Source organism: Triticum urartu, chromosome 1 (assembly GCF_003073215.2).
Source record: "Triticum urartu cultivar G1812 chromosome 1, Tu2.1, whole genome shotgun sequence".
NCBI classification, from domain to species: domain Eukaryota; kingdom Viridiplantae; phylum Streptophyta; class Magnoliopsida; order Poales; family Poaceae; genus Triticum; species Triticum urartu.
This window is the reverse complement of record NC_053022.1, coordinates 324,803,311-324,825,542: the sequence shown is the minus strand read 5'-3', so window position 1 is coordinate 324,825,542 and position 22,232 is coordinate 324,803,311. Positions and strand designations below refer to the sequence as shown.

General features: G+C 46.9%; 1 pseudogene; it reads right to left on the bottom strand.

The window, feature by feature from the left end:
* Window positions 1–1,713: 1,713 nt before the first annotated feature.
* Window positions 1,714–22,232, bottom strand: part of LOC125532857 — a 31,316-nt pseudogene continuing 10,797 nt past the window's right edge.

Below are 22,232 nucleotides of genomic sequence, written 5' to 3'. Positions count from 1 at the left end.
TGGTCTTGAATCCAAGGTGGATCTTCTTCGAAGAGGGGCCGCGGTCTCTCTCTTGGAGTAGATCCGTAATGGATGAGCAAAGCTCTATCTCTAAATGAGCTACTACTTTGCTAACCCTAGAAAGCAGGTGGGGGTGGTCTATTTATAGTCTAAGCCATGAAGGGGTAAGTGGGAGAGAGATACAAGGCCAAAGGCCCGGCTGCGCACAGGCAGGTACCGGACTACCGGTGGGGGTCGGACGTCCGGTGGCTCAGGGCGGTCCGGACGTCTGGCACGCGTTGGACGTCCGCTGATTCTTCTCGGGACAGGTGGCGCCGGACGTCCGGTTGGCGTCGGTTGTCCCACGTTTTGCTTCATGGTCGGTGGCACCGGATTTTCGGTAAGCGTCGGATGTCCGATGCCTGGGACTTGTCGGACATCCGATGTTCGTCGGTCGTCCTGCGGCTGTAGAGGGTCGGACGTCCGGTGGCTTCCAGTCGCCCGGTCGCTGTAGACTCTGCAACTCCTTCTTCTTCCATCTTCTCTTCCATGCTTCCCTCGCGGATGGTGTAGATGTTCCTTGGCACTTGCACTCCTCCTCGTCATCCGTGAAGTTCCGACAATACCTATGCATGCACACGAGAGGGGTGTCAAGTACTATACCATCCTCGAAGGGGTCAAGTGAGCACGTGTAAAGGAGATGATTCACCTTTGCGTATGTGAAGTAGATGTCGCACGTGTCACTTGCCAAACGGACTCTTGACATGGTGATGCCCGTAGGATGCTCCGCATCACAAGACTTCTCCCATGTCCTCAGGAACAAATGTAACTACACACAAAGCATATTCATGTTCATAATCATAGGGGTATTAATATGCATAATGGATCTGAACATATAATCTTCCACCGAGTAAACCAATTAGCATCAACTACAAGGAGTAATCAACACTACTAGCAACCCACAGGTACCAATCTGAGGTTTGGATACAAAGATTGGATACAAGAGATGAACTAGGGTTTGAGATGAGATGGTGCTGGTGAAGATGTTGATGGAGATTGATCCCCTCCCGATGAGAGAATCGTTGGTAATGACGATGGTGATGATTTCCCCCTCCTAGAGGGAAGTTTCCCTGGCAGAACAGCTCCGCCGGAGCCCTAGATTGGTTCCGCCAAGGTTCCGCCTCGTGGCGGCGGAGTTTCGTCCCGTAAGCTTGCTTATGATTTTTTCTCGGACGAAAGTCCTCATATAGCAGAAGATGGGCATCGGAGGGCCACCAGGGGGCCCACGAGGCAGGGGGCGCGCCCCCACCCTCGTGGCTGGTAGGTGGCCCCACTCTGGTACTTCTTGCGCTCAGTCTTTTATATATATTCTGGAAATAACTTCCGTGAAGTTTCAGGACTTTTGGAGCTGTGCAGAATAGGTCTCTAATATTTGCTCTTTTTCCAGCCCAGAATCCCAGCTGCCCGCATTCCCCCTCTTCATGTAAACCTTGTAAAATAAGAGATAATAGGCATAAGTATTGTGACATAATGTGTAATAACAACCCATAATGCAATAAATATCGATATAGAAGCATGATGCAAAATGGACGTATCACCGCATGAATTTCGACCCCTAAACAATATACGTCATGGGAATATTAAAATTAAAACATGCGAAACATAACTGTCATAAGATACAATTTCATCATCACGAATTTGAAATAAAAACATGCAAAGTTCACCCAAAAGGCATCACTTCAAACAGAATGTTGGATCCAAAATCACCACAAACATAGCATGTATATGTTGTGAATCAAGCCAACCCATGGCATGGACCACGACCCCGTTGAGCACTACCACTCAAACGAGGTCCTCGATGAAGAATCAACTCGATCATCCACTCGGTCACCATCACCACCGCCATCCTCTCGGCCACCACCATCAACACCACCACCCCCTAGGCCACCACCATGAACACCATCACCGCCACAGCCCCTAGGCCACCACCATCAACACCATCACCGCCACCACCCCTTTGGCCACCGCCATCACCACCACCATCCTCTCGGCCACCACCATCAACGCCACCACCCCTAGGCCACCACCAACATTCCAAAAAGAGGCTTCCAAGATATCTCCACGAGTGAGCTCCCAAGACTTTCTTGTAGTTTCATCCATTGTATTTGGATTCATGAACATGATAGCATGTTCCTCGGTCTTCTTGGCATCATGAATCCTATCCTCCTCAAGTGCAAGCCTACGCTCCTCTGCCTTCAACTTTCTCTCTTCGAACACCAACTTGGTCTTCCATTTCTCATCCTCCCACACCTTGAGCTCATTCCACATCGCCGTCTTATCTTCTTGACGCTTGTCTGACAACACCTTCTTGGTCTCAATCATTGCCACAAGTTCTTCTTTGTAAGTGTCACCGAATGCATTTCTCTTTGTTTCTTTTGCAATCTTGTTTCCTTCCTGTCGTGGAATTGTCACGGCAGATGTCCTAGAGCAAGGACTTAGTCGTAGGGCCATCGCACTAGGAAGCTTAAAGGGGTTAATCGGGACAAAGGACACGAGAGGGTTTTATACTAGTTCGGCCCCTTACGATGAAGGTAAAATCCTACGTCTAGTTGAGATTGGTATTGCTGGGGTTTCGAGCACCAAGAGGCTCAACTCGCCGGCTTGGTTATCGATTTGTTGTTTCTTGCCCTAAGCCGCCACCGGGTCGTCCCCTTATATACATGGGTTGACACCTAGTGGCCTATAGAGTCCCGGCCGGCTCATAGTCGTGTCCGGCTCGGTGACTTCCTTTACATGCCTTTCTTTACTAGTCTTTCCTTACATACGGCGGTTCACAATATCAGGCCTTAAACCGCCTTCAGGCCTTGGGCCTTCTATAAGATTTAATAAACTATAATGGTGAATGTTTACTGGGCTTCTTGTGTAACGCGCCATTGGGGCTGACCCGGCCCCTCCTGGGCGGGTCATAACTGATAGTAATATCCCCAACATTAGGCCCCAGGTTGACTTTGAACTTCGTTCTTTATCAATCTTCAATACTTAGACAAAAATCCATCTTCTTATCTTCGCTGAAATTTTCTTGTAACCCACCGTGACATCATCTCTTGAAAATGCAAAAAACTTTCATGACGTTTTCTTCCAACGGATCTTTTATCTTTAATGTTTCCCAAGAATCAAGGTGCCTGTATAACTGGATAACCATTATTCGGTTCTCCCTTGATTTTCATGCCTGTCTATTCGCATCTTTTCCTTATAAATAGGCACGCCTCTGCCTTCTCATTCTCCTCTCTCGCTCCGTCTTCTTCCTCTCGCAAACCCCCTGCTGCTTGAGTTCTACCGCCGCCGCGCCTCATCTCCGTCTCCGTCGACTTTGGCCGCTGCATCAACCTGAACCGATCTAGAGAAACCGCGGCGACCTCCGCAGTATACCTACAACCATAAGTTTTCTTTCCTTCGTTTCTCATATCTGCATTAGGGTTTCCAAGCTCCTGCATGTTCTTCATAGTTCATCATATTTCATTGTAGTTCTTCCACCGCCAGCCTTTTCGGATCAAAAAGTTATATATGTGCTCGCGCGGTAGTGTCTTTGTACCTCTTCTTGATCCCCAGATCCCTTTCTCTAATTAAAAAGGCTGCTTCAGAACTTACCGACTCCTCTGTACTGAACTTTTTAGGTCTAGAATTGTTTTCATTTTGAGCAACCATTTGATTTGGAATAATACCAAGCAATGTAGGAAACTTGTTTGTCTCAATACTTAGCTGAATTTGCCTTCTTCAAATATCTGTAGTCATGGCGGCTTATCATGCCGGCTTAATTTTCCTTATATGTCATTAGCCCTTAACTAAGCCACCATTAGTTGTTTTGCATCTTCATCACTTAACTGTCAGTCTCACCATTAAACTGAACCGGCATGTTGCTTTTCTTTTCAGTTCCTTGCACATCATGCCGTCAAAAACACCAACCATATGTAACTGGGTTCCCTCAACCATAACTGAGGAACGTTTGAAAGAGTTCTTCACCATAGGATTTCTGCCAGCGAAAACCATCATGTCTTACCGTGCCCCTGACCTGGAAGAAGAACGGCCCAATTTGAGAGACAGTGAGGTGATCGTTTTTACTGACCACATGAACCGTGGCTTCTCACCGCCCGGCTCAAAGTTCTTCAGAGAGGTCCTCCACTTTTTTCAAGCTCCACCCTCAAGATATCGGACCCAACTCCATATCTAACATTTGTAACTTCCAAGTGCTCTATGAGGTATATCTTCAACAAGAGCCGACCATGGAGTTGTTTAGAGAATACTTTTATCTAAACCGGCAGAACGAGTGCACCAACGGCCTTAGCTTAGAACTTGGAGGCATATCAATTCAGCGCCAACAGGGTGCCGTCTTCCCCCTCCTTGTCTTACCAAGTCACCCAAAGGACTGGAACCAAACTTGGTTCTACTGCCGGGACACTTCACCAGCAAACGAGAAGCCACTGTCGGGTTATCGCCCCGATCGTCTTGATTCCAAGTTCGCGCTTCCTGATAAGCTTACTGTCGCTGAATGCAAGAGGCTGATACCATCCATCAAAAGGATCAATGCTCTGTTGGGGAACGGGTTAACTGGAGTTGATCTGACCCGCTGCTGGATCTCATGGCGGGTCATCCCTTTGAGCCGCTGGTCAAAGCTGATGTATGAGTATGGTGGAGGCCCGGATGACTCTCTTCGTCACAGCCCCGTTCAATTGACAGAAGAAGATATTGTCCCAATGTCAACTCTTCTGGTGAACGGGAAATACGAAGATTGCAGTGTCGTCGGGTTAAACCCCTTCTGCCAGCTTAACCCGGTGCCAGAAGTAAGGATGTCGTTATTTCTCTCTTCTGTATTTTCCCAGCCGTATTGTTTTAATACTTTCCTGACTCTTTATCTTGTTTTTACCTGTCTACATGCCAACTCTGACTTCTGCAAAGTTATGTATGACCAGGAGGCTGCCAAGAAAGCGAAACTCGCCCCCATAAACGCCAAGAAAACGACCCGGAGGTGAAAAAAGAAGAAAAAGAGCATTGCTGAAGATTTGATGAAGCTTGATGATACATCTGACTCTGAGGTAGCCCTTGATTCCCTTGGACATTTTTTTAACAATCTTATTGACACTGATCATTACCAGGATGACACTGGGGCCAGTCAGGCTATGGAAGCAGAGGTAACTATCATTTCCTCCGACTCAGAGCCCTTGCCAAGACAAAAAGTTCGACGAATGATCCATAAAGTAAGGTTTTCTAACCCTTTAGGTCACTTGGATCCCAACTTTCGTTTGAAAAAGCAGCAACATGAAAGCCGCCGTCAAGCTTGGACTGAATATGAGCCGGCTGTCGTTCTTCAACAAACTCCTCAGAAGCGTTCGAATGAGGTTTACTTCTTTCTATCTTTAACTCTTTTAATGGATCCTTCCCCTTGTACTACTTTTAACTCTATTCTACCCTTTCAGGAGGTGTCTCGCTCTTCTGGCGACTCATCGTAGACGCAATTTCCGGCCTTCAAGACTGCCCCTGGGTAATGAAAAATCATCATATTTTCCGGTTTGTTCAAATTGTATCTTTATACTGATGATCTTGCAACATTTTTCTTAGTGGCCAAGCTAAACCGGTGGAAGACCCGCCAGTGCTTGCATCTGGCCCGGCCAGGCCACTTCTCCATTAACCGACGCTCCAGCAGATCCGCCTGTTGATATAGAAGCAAATCCTCCTCAGCCGTCGTTTGATGAGACCACTGTGAACCCTTTTGCTATTGGACCATCAAGCTCAGCCAACCTGCCATCACTGTCTGCGCAAGACGTTCAGATCACCGGGAGCCGCTTTATTGAACCAGGGAACCCAACCGTGCTGGCTCGGTGTACTGCAAAACAAGAGGCATTGGAGAGGCAGAAAGTTCATTTTGACGTTGCCAACTATGACCATCTAAATGCCAATGATATTCTATCCGACTATCTCAGCCATGTACACTCCAGTCGTGACTCTCAGATTGAAATGGTCAAACAGCTGCAGTTAAAATACGAGGTACATTCTTCCGGCTTATCTATATTCCTTCAGCCCCCAAGTCTTCAGATTATGAAAGAACCGGAATGACCTGTAGACTTTAAAATATAGGCCGAGACCTTTACCTTTGAAACTTTTCTTGAATTTAATAGAACAAAGCTTCACCTGTAGTCCCCAAGGATCGGTTCATTTTGATCATAAATGAGCCGATACTTTAAATTGTTTGGTATCATATTCAATGTTGGAAATATGCCCTAGAGGCAATAATAAAATGATTATTATATTTCTTTGTTCATGATAATTGTCTATTATTCATGCTATAATTGTATTATCCGGAAATCGTAATACATGTGTGAATACATAGACCACAATGTGTCCCTAGTGAGCCTCTAGTTGACTAGCTCGTTGATCAACAGATAGTCATGGTTTCCTGGCTATGGACATGGGGATGTCATTGATAACGGGATCACATCATTAGGAGAATGATGTGATGGACAAGACCCAAACCTAAGCATAGCACAAAGATCATGTAGTTCGTTTGCTGTAGCTTTTCTGGATGTCAAGTATCATTTCCTTAGACCATGAGATTGTGCAACTCCCGGATACCGTAGGAGTGCCTTGGGTGTGCCAAATGTCACAACGTAACTAGGTGACTATAAAGGTACATTACAGGTATCTCGAAAGTGTCTGTTGGGTTGGCACGAATCGAGACTGGGATTTGTCACTCCGTATGACGGAGAGGTATCTCTGGGCCCACTCGGTAATGCATCATCATAATGAGCTCAATGTGATCAAGTGGTTGATCACGGGATCGTGCATTACGGTACGAGTAAAGTGACTTGCCGGTAACGAGACTGAACAAGGTATTGGGATACCGACGATCGAGTCTCGGGCAAGTAACGTACCGATTGACAAAGGGAATTGAGTACGGGATTGATTAGGTCCTCGACATCATGGTTCATCCGATGAGATCATCGAGGAGCATGTGGGAGCCAACATGGGTATCCAGATCCCGCTGTTGGTTATTGACCAGAGAGTCGTCTCGGTCATGTCTGCTTGTCTCCCGAACCCGTAGGGTCTACACACTTAAGGTTCGGTGACGCTAGGGTTGTATAGATATGAGTATGCAGTAATACGAAAGTTGTCCGGAGTCCCGGATGAGATCCTGGACGTCACGAGGAGTTCCGGAATTGTCCGTAGGTGAAGAATTATATATAGGAAGTGTAGTTTCGGCCATCGGGAAAGTTTCGGGGTCACCGGTATTGTACCGGGACCACCGGATGGGTCCCGAGGGTCCACCGGGTGGGGCCACCCATCCCGGAGGGCCCCATGTGCTGAAGTGGGGAGGGGAACCAGCCCATAGTGGGATGGTGCGCCCCCCCTTGGGCCCCCCATGCGCCTAGGGTTGGGAACCCTAGGGGAGGGGGCGCCTCCACTTGCCTTGGGGGGTACTCCACCCCCTTGGCCGCCGCCCCCCTAGGAGATCCCATCTCCTAGGGCCGGCGCACCCCCCTAGGGGGCCTATATAAAGGAGGGGGGAGGGAGGGCAGCAAAACCTCAAGCCTTGGCGCCTCCCTCTCCCCTGCTACACCTCTCCCTCTCGCAGAAGCTCGGCGAAGCCCTGCTGCGATCACTGCTGCATCCACCACCACGCCGTCGTGCTGCTGGATCTTCATCAAACTCTCCTTCCCCCTTGCTGGATCAAGAAGGAGGAGACGTCATCCGCTCCGTACGTGTGTTGAACACGGAGGTGCCGTCTGTTCGGCACTTGGTCATCGGTGATTTGGATCACGGCGAGTACGACTCCATCATCCCCGTTCTCTTGAACGCATCCGCGCGCGATCTACAAGGGTATGTAGATGCACTCTCCTCTCGTTGCTAGTTGACTCCATAGATTGATCTTGGTGAAACGTAGGAATTTTTTTTGTTTTCTGCTACGATCCCCAACAGTGGCATCATGAGCTAGGTCTATGCGTAGTTACTATGCACGAGTAGAACACAAAGTAGTTGTGGGCGTCGATATTGTCAATTTGCTAGCCGTTAGTAGTCTTATCTTGATTCGGCGGCATCGTGGGATGAAGCCGCCCGGACCAACCTTACACGTACGCTTACGTGAGAACGGTTCCACCGACTGACATGCACTAGTTGCATAAGGTCGATGGCGGGTGTCTGTCTCTCCCACTTTAGTCGGATCGGATTCGATGAACAGGGTCCTTATGAAGGGTAAATAGAAATTGCAATTCACGTTGTGGTTTTGGCGTAGGTAAGAAACGTTCTTGCTAGAAACCTATAGCAGCCACGTAAAAACTTGCAACAACAATTAGAGGACGTCTAACTTGTTTTTGCAGCAAGTGTTTTGTGATGTGATATGGCCAAAGGTTGTGATGAATGATGAATGATATATGTGATGTATGAGATTGATCATGTTCTTGTAATAGGAATCACGACTTGCATGTCGATGAGTATGACAACCGGCAGGAGCCATAGGAGTTGTCTTTATTTATTTATTTATGACCTGCGTGTCAACATAAACGTCATGTAATTACTTTACTTTATTGCTAAAGCGTTAGCCATAGTAGTAGAAGTAATAGATGACGAGACAACTTCAAGAAGAAACGATGATGGAGATCATGATGATGGAGATCATGGTGTCATGTCGGTGACAAGATGATCATGGAGCCCCAAGATGGAGATCAAAGTAGCTATATGATATTAGCCATATCATGTCACTATTATTTGATTGCATGTGATGTTTATCACGTTTTTGCATCTTGTTTACTTAGAACGACGGTAGTAAATAAGATGATCCCTCATAATAATTTCAAGAAAGTGTTCCCCCTAACTGTGCACCGTTGCAACAGTTCGTTGTTTCGAAGCACCACGTGATGATCGGGTGTGATAGATTCCAACGTTCACATACAACGGGTGTAAGACAGATTTACACACGCAATACACTTAGGTTGACTTGACGAGCCTAGCATGTACAGACATGGCCTCGGAACACAGAAGACCGAAAGGTCGAGCATGAGTCATATAGAAGATACGATCAACATGAAGATGTTCACCGATGTTGACTAGTCCGTCTCACGTGATGATCGGACACGGCCTAGTCAACTCGGATCATGTTATACTTAGATGACTGGAGGGATGTCTATCTAAGTGGGAGTTCATTGAATAATTTGATTAGATGAACTTAATTATCATGAAGTTAGTCTAAAATCTTTACAATATGTCTTGTAGATCAAATGGCCAACATTGTCCTCAACTTCAACGCGTTCCTAGAGAAAACCAAGCTGAAAGACGATGGTAGCAACTATACGGACTGGGTCTGGAACCTGAGGATCATCCTCATAGCTGCCAAGAAAGATTATGTCCTAGAAGCACCACTAGGTGACGCACCCGTCCCACAGAACCAAGACGTTATGAACGCTTGGCAGACACGTGCTGATGATTACTCCCTCGTTCAGTGCGGCATGATTTACAGCTTAGAACCGGGGCTGCAAAAGCGTTTTGAGCGACACGGAGCATATGAGATGTTCGAAGAGCTGAAAATGGTTTTCCAAGCTCATGCCCGGGTCGAGAGATATGAAGTCTCCGACAAGTTCTTCAGCTGTAAGATGGAGGAAAATAGTTCTGTCAGTGAGCACATACTCAAAATGTCTGGGTTGCATAACCGCTTGACTCAGCTGGGAGTTAATTTCCCGGATGACACGGTCATTGACAGAATCCTTCAGTCGCTTCCATCAAGCTACAAGAGCTTTGTGATGAACTTCAATATGCAGGGGATGGAAAAGACCATTCCTGAAGTATTTGCAATGCTGAAATCAGCAGAGGTAGAAGTCAAAAAGGAACATCAAGCGTTGATGGTGAATAAAACCACTAAGTTCAAGAAAGGCAAGGGTAAGAAGAACTTCAAGAAGGACAGCAAGGGAGTTGCCGTGCCCGGTAAGCAAGCTGCCGGGAAGAAGCCAAAGAATGGGCCCAAGCCCGAGACTGAGTGCTTTTATTGCAAGGGAAGTGGTCACTTGAAGCGGAACTGCCCCAAATACTTAGCGGACAAGAAGGCCGGCATCACAAAAGGTATATGTGACATACATGTAATTGATGTTTACCTTACCAGTACTCGTAGTAGCACCTGGGTATTTGATACTGGTGCGGTTGCTCACATTTGTAACTCAAAGCAGGAGCTGCGGAATAAGCGGAGACTAGCGAAGGACGAGGTGACGATGCGCGTCGGGAATGGTTCCAAGGTCGATGTGATCGCCGTCGGCACGCTACCTCTACATTTACCTACGGGATTAGTTTTAAACCTCAATAATTGTTATTTAGTGCCAGCTTTGAGCATGAACATTGTGTCAGGATCTCGTTTAATACGAGATGGCTACTCATTTAAATTCGAGAATAATGGTTGTTCTATTTATATGAGAGATATGTTTTATGGTCATGCTCCGATGGTGAATGGTTTATTCTTAATGAATCTCGAGCGTAATGCTACACATATTCATAGTGTGAATACCAAAAGATGTAAGGTTGATAATGATAGTCCCACATACTTGTGGCACTGCCGCCTTGGTCACATAGGTGTCAAATGCATGAAGAAGCTCCATGCAGATGGACTTTTAGAGTCTCTTGATTACGAATCATTTGACACGTGCGAACCAAGCCTCATGGGTAAAATGACCAAGACTCCATTCTCAGGAACAATGGAGTGAGCAACCAACTTATTGGAAATCATACATACTGATGTGTGCGGTCCAATGAGTGTTGAGGATCGCGGTGGCTATCGTTATGTTCTCACCCTCACTGATGACTTGAGTAGATATGGGTATGTCTACTTAATGAAACACAAGTCTAAGACCTTTGAAAAGTTCAAGGAATTTCAGAGTGAGGTTGAGAATCAACGTGACAGGAAAATCAAGTTCTTGCAATCAGATCGTGGGGGAGAATACTTGAGTCAAGAATTTGGCACACACTTAAGAAAATATGGAATAGTTTCACAACTCACGCCGCCTAGAACACCTCAGCGTAATGGTGTGTCCGAACGTCGTAATCACACTCTATTAGATATGGTGCGATCTATGATGTCTCTTACCGATTTACCGCTATCATTTTGGGGCTATGCTTTAGAGACTGCCGCATTCACTTTAAATAGGGCTCCATCGAAATCCGTTGAGACAACACCGTATGAATTATGGTTTGGGAAGAAACCTAAGCTGTCGTTTCTAAAAGTTTGGGGATGCGATGCTTATGTCAAGAAACTTCAACCTGAAAAGCTCGAACCCAAGTCGGAAAAATGCACCTTCATAGGATACCCTAAAGAAACTGTTGGGTATACCTTCTACCTTAGATCCGAAGGCAAGATCTTTGTTGCCAAGAATGGGTCCTTTCTAGAGAAAGAGTTTCTCTCGAAAGAAATAAGTGGAAGGAAGGTAGAACTTGATGAAGTATTACCTCTTGAACCGGTAAGTGGCGCAGCTCAAGAAAATGTTCCTGAGGTGCCTGCACCGACTAGAGAGGAAGTTGTTGATGATGATCATGAAACTTCAGATCAAGTTGCTACTGAACTTCGTAGGTCCACAAGGACATGTTCCGCACCAGAGTGGTACGGCAACCCTGTCTTGGAAATCATGTTGTTAGACAACGGTGAACCTTCGAACTATGAAGAAGCGATGGCGGGCCCGGATTCCGACAAATGGCTGGAAGCCATGAAATCCGAGATAGGATCCATGTATGAAAACGAAGTATGGACTTTGACTGACTTTCCCGTTGATCGGCGAGCCATAGAAAATAAATGGATCTTTAAGAAGAAGACATACGCGGATGGTAATGTGACCATCTATAAAGCTCGGCTTGTCGCTAAGGGTTATCGACAAGTTCAAGGGGTTGACTACGATGAGACTTTCTCACCCGTAGCGAAGCTGAAGTCCGTCCGAATCATGTTAGCAATTGCCGCATTCTATGATTATGAGATATGCCAAATGGACGTCAAAACGACATTCCTTAATGGTTTCCTTAAGGAAGAATTGTATATGATGCAGCCGGAAGGTTTTGTCAATCCTAAGAATGCTGACAAGGTGTGCAAGCTCCAACGCTCGATTTATGGGCTGGTGCAAGCATCTCGGAGTTGGAACATTCGCTTTGATGAGATGATCAAAGCGTTTGGGTTTATGCAGACTTATGGAGAAGCCTGCATTTACAAGAAAGTGAGTGGGAGCTCTGTAGCATTTCTCATATTGTATGTGGATGACATATTGTTGATGGGAAATGATATAGAATTCTTGGAAAGCATAAAGGCCTATTTGAACAAGTGTTTTTCAATGAAGGACCTTGGAGAAGCTGCTTATATATTAGGCATCAAGATCTATAGAGATAGATCGAGACGCCTCATTGGTCTTTCACAGAGTACGTACCTTGACAAGATATTGAAGAAGTTCAAAATGGATCAGTCAAAGAAGGGGTTCTTGCCTGTATTGCAAGGTACGAGATTGAGCTTGGCTCAATGCCCGGCCACGGCAGAAGATAGAGAAAAGATGAGTGTCGTCCCCTATGCCTCGGCCATAGGGTCTATCATGTATGCTATGATGTGTACCAGACCTGATGTAAACCTTGCCGTGAGTTTGGTAGGAAGGTACCAAAGTAATCCCGGCATGGAACACTGGACAGCGGTCAAAAATATCCTGAAGTACCTGAAAATGACTAAGGAAATGTTTCTCATTTATGGAGGTGACGACGAGCTCGTCGTAAAGGGTTACGTCGATGCTAGCTTCGACATAGATCTGGATGACTCTAAGTCACAAACCGGATACGTGTATATTTTGAATGGTGGGGCAGTAAGCTGGTGCAGTTGCAAGCAAAGCATTGTGGCGGGATCTACATGTGAAGCAGAGTACATGGCAGCCTCGGAGGCAGCACACGAAGCAGTCTAGGTGAAGGAGTTCATTACCGACCTAGGAGTCATACCCAATGCGTTGGGCCCGATGACTCTCTTCTATGACAACACTGGAGCTATTGCCCTTGCCAAGGAGCCCAGGTTTCACAGGAAGACCAGGCATATCAAGCATCGCTTCAACTCCATTCCTGAAAGTGTTCAAAATGGAGACATAGAGATTTGTAAAGTACATACGGACCTGAATGTAGCAGATCCGTTGACTAAACCTCTCCCTAGAGCAAAACATGATCAACACCAGAATTCCATGGGTGTTCAATTCATCACAATGTAACTAGATGATTGACTCTAGTGCAAGTGGGAGACTGTTGGAAATATGCCCTAGAGGCAATAATAAAATGATTATTATATTTCCTTGTTCATGATAATTGTCTATTATTCATGCTATAATTGTATTATCCGGAAATCGTAATACATGTGTGAATACATAGACCACAATGTGTCCCTAGTGAGCCTCTAGTTGACTAGCTCGTTGATCAACAGATAGTCATGGTTTCCTGGCTATGGACATGGGGATGTCATTGATAACGGGATCACATCATTAGGAGAATGATGTGATGGACAAGACCCAAACCTAAGCATAGCACAAAGATCATGTGGTTCGTTTGCTGTAGCTTTTCTGGATGTCAAGTATCATTTCCTTAGACCATGAGATTGTGCAACTCCCGGATACCGTAGGAGTGCCTTGGGTGTGCCAAACGTCACAACGGAACTGGGTGACTATAAAGGTACATTACAGGTATCTCCGAAAGTGTCTGTTGGGTTGGCACGAATCGAGACTGGGATTTGTCACTCCGTATGACGGAGAGGTATCTCTGGGCCCACTCGGTAATGCATCATCATAATGCGCTCAATGTGATCAAGTGGTTGATCAAGGGATCATGCATTATGGTACGAGTAAAGTGACTTGCCAGTAACGAGACTGAACAAGGTATTGGGATACCGACGATCGAGTCTCGGGCAAGTAACGTACCGATTGACAAAGGGAATTGAGTACGGGATTGATTAGGTCCTCGACATTGTGCTTCATCCGATGAGATCATCGAGGAGCATGTGGGAGCCAACATGGGTATCCAGATCCCGCTGTTGGTTATTGACCAGAGAGTCATCTCGGTCATGTCTGCTTGTCTCCCGAACCCGTAGGGTCTACACACTTAAGGTTCGGTGACACTAGGGTTGTATAGATATGAGTATGCAGTAATCCAAAAGTTGTTCGGAGTCCCGAATGAGATCCTAGACGTCACGAGGAGTTCCGAAATTGTCCGTAGGTGAAGAATTATATATAGGAAGTGTAGTTTCGGCCATCGGGAAAGTTTCGGGGTCACCGGTATTGTACCGGGACCACCGGATGGGTCCCGGGGGTCCACCGGGTGGGGCCACCCATCCCGGAGGGACCCATGGGCTGAAGTGGGGAGGGGAACCAGCCCATAGTGGGCTGGTGCACCCCCCCTGGGCCCCCCATGCGCCTAGGGTTGGGAACCCTAGGGGAGGGGGCGCCTCCACTTGCCTTGGGGGGTACTCCACCCCCTTGGCCGCCGCCCCCCTAGGAGATCCCATCTCCTAGGGCCGGCGCACCCCCTAGGGGGCCTATATAAAGGAGGGGGGTAGGGAGGGCAGCAATACCTCAAGCCTTGGCGCGTCCCTCTCCCATGCTACACCTCTCCCTCTCGCAGAAGCTCGGCGAAGCCCTGCTGCGATCACTGCTGCATCCACCACCACGCCGTCGTGCTGCTGGATCTTCATCAACCTCTCCTTCCCCCTTGTTGGATCAAGAAGGAGGAGACGTCATCCGCTCTGTACGTGTGTTGAACGCGGAGGTGCCGTTTGTTCGACACTTGGTCATCGGTGATTTGGATCACGGCGAGTACAACTCCATCATCCCCGTTCTCTTGAACGCTTCCGCGCGTGATCTACAAGGGTATGTAGATGCACTCTCCTCTCGTTGCTAGTTGACTCCATAGATTGATCTTGGTGAAACGTAGGAAATTTTTTTGTTTTCTGCTACGATCCCCAACATTCAAAGGACTTAATACTTCGGCTTAACCTTGAGAAACTTGCTGAACTGCATACATTAGCCCCCAAGTGCCAAGGGATGTTACTTTGTAAGGTACTTGGGACTTAAAGTATGTCTTTAGAGTCACAAAAATTTGATTTGGCGTACATTAGCCCCCAAGTGTCAAGTGGTTTTTTGTAAAGTACTTGAGACTTGAATCTTGACTTTTGAACTTGAAACAAAATCTTGACGCATCTGAATGTTTTGCAGAATGCCTTATCTGAATTGAACTCGCAATTGACTGATGCGAAGATCCGGCTAGCGAGTCAAGAGGCAGAAATCAAATCCGCTAACTCCAAACAGCAAATAAGTCTCTCTGAGATAGAAAATTTAAAGACCAGCTATGCTGCCAAGAAGAAAACTTGGGAAGAGGAAAAAAAACACTTCTGACCCAACGTGCTGAGAAGGCCGAATCAGCCCTTGAAAAGATTTCAACAGAGCTGAATGGGTTAAAGGGCCGGGTGTCTCAAATGGTGGCTGCCATCTTCGATAAGCCGTTCGACTTGAATTTTGTGTGCTTTTTGCTGATCCAGAGTATAAGCCGCCAGCTGACTTTGTGTATAAAATATGTGCAGGCCCACGAAGTAAAAATCTGAGCCAAGATCCTTTGATTAAACTGAAGGCAGTGTATACTTTGGTAGAACAACTGTATATTGGCGCACAGCGGGCACTTGCCGCCATCTCTCCTGCCAATCAAGGACCCAACCGGCTCAGCGATGTCCTGAAGAAACTGTCAATCCCGCCTGCCAGATTTCAAGAAGTGAAACGCTCCTGTGCGCGAGCCGGGGCTTTGACTGCCCTGAGCCGCTCCAAGGCTTGGGTGCCAGACCTAGACCCGGCGGACGTGGCCAGGGGCTATCCCACCGTGAAGGAAGACGGATCTCCCTTTGAGCAGGATGACTTCATGGCTTGCGTGTGCGGAGTCCAGCCTCAGGCAACTACCCTTGGAGATGATACCAATATTGACAAATATCAGCCGGGTTTTGATAGTGAGAATAAGAAGATGGCCACTCCCTCGTACAAGGTAACAGATTTGATCCCACCGGTAAGAGAAGACACATTTGCCCCGGAAGTTGACCCGGTCGGCCTGATCGACGATGAAGCCGAATTTGTCACCGTGAACGGTTTTGATTGGTCAAAACCCAACTTCCAGCCAACAAAAGGTGGTGAACCGATGAGGGAGGAACAATGATCATCTTCGTGGGCTTATAAAAGCGTGTAATAGCTTAGCTGTGAAAACACTGTATTCTTTGCTTATGCCATCGCACATAAAACACTTCTATGTGATTCTGTGTTTCCTGATGCTAATGTATGCATCGTATTTAATGTTTGTTTCTGCAACATTTGAACTCTGTTCCTGTAGATACAAAGAAAAGACTGGCTTGGCGGCTTAGAACCAAACGGGTTAAAACACCCGGTTTATAGCCAATATGTTTACCATAATAGGAACCAGAAACAGATATAAACAAAGGACAAGGGCTGAGACTGACTCTTTTAGTTAATGAAGCAGGTAATTGTGTATAAGTAATAAACATACCTTGTACATTTTGATCCTTAGAACGCCGGCTTGAATAACCCGGGTGATGGAATTGATAATTCAAATTTTATGAGAGGTCAATGCTTTTGAATACTCAATGATCATTATACCTTGGTAGCCGTGTTGTCAAATAGTCGAGCCGGTGAAGAAGACCAGGCTAATTATTTGTATTATTGAGACAACAAAAAACTAAAAGGCAAACAACAGATAATAAGCATAATTTAACCTTGTATTCAAAAGGTTGGGGGCTTCTATTTCGAATACGACCAGTAAACCGGACCAAAGGGGTTAAGCTAAGGTTCGAATACGACCATATAGCCCCCAGTGGTTTTGGCGTTGCGCCGATCAAGAGGGTACCGACAGCTATGTTCTCTTTGGTTCGAATACGACCTATGTTTGAACAGGAAGCCCCCAAATGACCTTGAGAGGTTTTTAACGACCCTGATTAGAATACGATCCAAATTGGGACCAAAAGGGGTTAAGCTATGATTCGGATACGATCAAGAAGCCCCCAAGTGAGTTTGGCCTTGAGCCGATCAAGAGGGTTACAACAGCTATGTTCTCTTTGGTTCGAATACGACCTATGTTTGAATAGGAAGCCCCCAAGTGACCATGATAATTGCAGCTAGATTCTAATACAATCATAAGCCGGACCAAAAAAGGTTAGACTTGATTCAAATATGATCAGCTCCTTAATAGTCATTTGAGAATAAGAAATAACAAAGATGCATAATCTTTGAAAAGAAAAGAGACCCATGGTCTTACTTTATTACTTATCATGGTATATACAATGGTAAAGTGTGTACATGATGAGAGCCGGTAGCTCAGGTGTAGTATGGCCGAAGTTGAGCAATGTTCCACGGCCGGCGGGTCTCCTCCTCCGACTTATGTGAATCTTTGTGTTCTCGAACATCAATGAGGTAATACGGCCCATTGTTTAGGTTCTTGCTGACCACAAAGGGTCCTTCCCAAGGTGGGGATAGCTTGTGTGCATCTGACAAATCCTGGATGAGCCGGAGCACCAGGTCGCCTTCCTGAAAAGTCCTGGATTTGACCCAGCGGCTGTGATAATAGTGCAGCTCCTGTTGATAAATTGCTGATCGAGCCGCTGCTAAATCTCTTTCTTCATCCAACAAGTCAAGTGCATCCTGTCTGGCTTGTTCATTATTAGCTTCAACATAAGCCGCCACACGGGGCGAGTCATGGCGGATGTCACTAGGCAACACTGCTTCTGCTCCATAAACCATGAAGAAAGGTGTGTAACCCGTAGACCTGTTAGGCGTGGTGTTGATACTCCACAACACCGAGGGTAATTTCTCTACCCAAGAACCCGGCGTTCGCTGTAAGGGAACCATAAGCCGGGGTTTGAGACCTTTTAAAATTTCCTGATTGGCTCTCTCAGCTTGAAAATTGGATTGAGGATGAGCTATAGAAGAAACATCAAGCCGGATGTGCTCACGTTGACAAAACTCCTCCATAGCCCCTTGGGACAGATTAGTGCCATTGTCGGTGATAATGCTGTGTCGAAAACCAAAACGGAAGATCATCTTTTTCATGAACTGAACCACCGTGGCCGCGTCACAGTTACTCACAGGCTTCGCCTCAACCCAGGTAGTGAATTTATCAACTGCCACCAAGAGATGTGTCTTTTTATCCTTAGACCTTTTGAAAGGTCCCACCATGTCAAGCCCCTAGACTGCAAACGGCCAAGTGATTGGAATCATCCGGAGCTCTTGAGCCGGCACATGCGCCCGTCGTGCAAACTTTTGACATCCATCACATCTCCTGACCAGATCCTCTGCATCAGCGTGAGCCGTCAACCAGTAAAAACCGCGACGAAAAGCCTTGGCCTCCAAAGAATTTGACCCGGCGTGATGACCACAATCGCCTTCATGGATCTGATGAAGTATTTCTTGACCTTCTTCGAGGGAAACACACCGCTGAAACGCTCCGGAGACACTGTGATGGTATAATTTTCCATCCGAAATCGTCATTGACTTAGACCGCCGGGTTATCTGTCGAGCCAGGGTCTCATCCGCTGGCAACTCTCCCCGGGTCATGTAAGCCAAGAACGGTACTGTCCAATCTGGGATGACATGAAGAGCCGCCACCAACTGTGCCTCCGGGTCAGGAACAGCCAAATCTTCTTCTATGGGTAACTTGACAGACGGGTTATGTAAAACATCCAAAAAGGTGGTAGGTGGTACCGGCTTACGCTGAGACCCCAACTGGCTTAAAGCATCAGCCGCTTTGTTCTTTCGATGGTCAATGTGCTCCACCTGATACCCTTTGAAATGCCCTGCAACAGCATCAACCTCCCGCGATAAGCCGCCATGAGAGGGTCCTTGGAATCCCACTTGCCTGATACCTGTTGAGCCACTAGATCTGAGTCGCCAAGACATCTGACCCGGCTCAAACTCATCTCTTTTGCTACTCGAAGACCATGGAGCAAGGCTTCATACTCTGCTGCGTTGTTAGTGCAAGGAAACATCAACCGTAACACATAACAAAATTTGTCACCTCGCGGAGAGGTTAACACAACTCCAGCCCCCGAGCCTTCCAACTGTCTGGACCCATCATAATGAATAGTCCAATACGTGTTGTCTGGTTTCTCTTCTGGCATCTGCATTTCTGTCCAGTCATTAATGAAGTCAACCAGTGATTAAGATTTGATCGCGGTACGTGACACATACTTCAACCCATGAGACCCAAGCTCAATTGCCCACTTGGCGACTCACCCAGTGGCTTCTCTGTTTTGAATGATGTCTCCCAAAGGAGCAGAGCTAACCACGGTGATTGGATGTCCCTGAAAGTAATGCTTAAGCTTCCGGCTTGCCATGAACACCCCATATACGAGCTTCTGCCAATGTGGATATCGTTGCTTGGATTCAATTAGCACCTCAGTGACGTAGTAAACTGGCCGTTGAACCGGATGCTCCTTGCCAGCCTCCTTGCGGTCCACCATAATAGACACACTAACGGCTCGTGAGTTGGCGGCCACGTATAACAACAACGGCTCTTTCTCAACTGGAGCAGCCAGGACCGGCGGCTCAGCAAGCTGTGTTTTCAGATCTTCAAAAGCAGAGTTTTCAGCATCGCTTCGAACAAAATCATATGTTTTCTTCTTCATCTGATATAGAGGCATTGCCTTCTCCCCTAACCAGCTTATGAAATGCCTCAAAGCAGCAACACGGCCCGCCAGTCGTTGAACGTCATTGATGCATGTTGGTTTGGCCAGGGATGTAATTTCCTTGATTTTCTCCGGGTTAGCCTCAATACCTCGGTTAGACACCAAAAAACATAAGAGCTTGCCAGCTGGGACTCCAAAAAAACACTTGGCCGGGTTAAGCATCATTTTATAGACCCGGAGATTATCGAAAGTCTCTTTCAAATCTGTGACCAAGGTTTCCTCTTTCCTGGATTTTACCACTATATCATCCACATAAGCATGAAGATTACGCCCAATTTGATCATGAAGACAATTCTGCACACACTGCTGGTAAGTCGCCTGGGCACTCTTAAGCCCAGAAGGCCTAGACACATAGCAGAAAGCCCCAAAAGGAGTGATAAAAGCCGTCTTCTCCTGATCCTTAACTGCCATCTTGATCTGATGATAACCCGAATAAGCATCCAAGAAACTCAAACGTGCGCAACCCGTTGTAGCATTAATGATCTGATCGATACGGAGGAGTGCAAAAGGATCAGCCGGACAAGCCTTGTTCAGATCGGTGTAATCCACACACATACGCCAGGTGCCATTCTTTTGGAGTACAAGCACCGGGTTGGCTAACCACTCTGGGTGAAAGACTTCTACAATGAACCCAGTTGCCAAAAGTCGGGCCACCTCTTCTCCAATGGCCTTGCGCCATTCTTCATTGAACCGTCGGAGAAATTGTCTGACAGGTTTAAACTTTGGATCAATATAGAGAGTGTGCTCAGCGAGTTCCCTCGGGACACCCGGCATGTCTGAAGGTTTCCATGCAAAGATGTCCCGGTTCTCACGGATGAACTCGATGAGCGTGCTTTCCTATTTTGGATCCAAGTTAGTACTGATGATGAACTGCTCGGATGAGTCGCCAAGCACAAATTCAACCATCTTGGAGTCATCAGCTAATTTGAACTTCAACACTGGCTCATGCTTTGTTGTTGGTTTGTTTAATGACGTTATGTCTGCCGGGTCAACATGATCTTTGTAAAAATTTAACTGTGATGGTGCCCTTATAACCCGGCATCTTAAGCTACAAATACACATAACACGGCCGAGCCATGAATTTGGCATAAGCCGGCCGTCCAAACAGAGCATGATACGGGCTTTTGATCTTAACCACCTCAAAGGTTAATTTTCTGCTCTGGAGTCATACTCATCCCCAAAGGCTACTTCCAGTTCAATCTTACCCACCGGGTATGCCGACTTGCCAGGAACCTCATCGTGAAAAACAGTGTTGGATTGTTTAAGACTCTTATTAGTCAATTCCATCTAGTGGAACGTCTCATAGTAGAGGATGTTGATGCTGCTGCCTCCATCCATGAGTACCTTAGTGAATTTGTACCCACCAACCTGAGGCGCCACCACCAAAGCGAAGTGACTCGGGTTATCGACCTGGGGTGGGTGATCCTCTATGATCCACACAATAGGCTGCTCTGACCAACGTAAGTAACGTGGAACCACCGGCTCAATGGCATTGATGGCCCTCTTGTGAAGTTTCTGGTCTCTCTAACATAAGCTAGTGGTAAATACATGGTATTGCCCACTATTCAGCTGCTTCGGGTTGCTTTGATATCCGGACTGCTGCTGCTGATTACCTTGGCCAAGTTGCGGATTATACCCTCCTTGGTTACCAGGATGGCCCTGACCGTGGAATCCTCCTTGACCTAAGCCGGCGCCCGGGCCTTGGAAACCGCCTCCACCTGAGCCGCCACCTGGTCCATGACCTCCATCAAACGCGTTTGAATTTTTAAATGCCTTCATGATCGTACAATCTTTCCATAGGTGGGTGGCTGGCTTCTCCCGGGTGCCGTGTTTTGGACAAGGCTCATTCAATAATTGCTCAAGGGTGGGACCTGACCCGCCCGACCGAGGGGGCTGTCTGCCCTTGCGCCGTTGATTTCCGCCCTGTGTATTGGTGTTAGCAACAAACTCATCAGCCTTACATTTATTACCTCCTTGATTTGCCGGGTTATGCTGGTGACCCTTGCCGTTGCCATTCTTCTTTCCCTTCGTTGACTTTTCTTTGTCAGACACCGGGTCCTTGGTAGTATCAGAATCAGCATACTTGACGAGAGCCGCCATTAATGTTCCCATGTCATTACAGTCACGCTTGAGCTGCCCCAGCTTCTGCTTCAGAGGGTCAAAACGGCAATTTTTCTCCAACATCAAGACCGCTAAGCCGGCATCCATCTTATCAGATGAATATATTACCTCCTTGACCCGGCGCACCCAATGGGTTGTGGATTCACCATCCTTTTGCTTGCAATTGGTCAGGTCCACAATCGACATAGGCTGCTTTACACGTGTCTTTAAAGTTCTGGATGAACCGGGCCTTCAACTCCGCCCATGAGCCGATAGAATTGGGTGGCAATCCCTTCAACCAAGTACGAGCTGTTCCATCTAACATCATAGTGAAATACTTGGACATTGCTGCATCGCTGACCTCCAATAACTCCATAGCCATCTCGTAACTCTCAATCCAAGCCCCGGG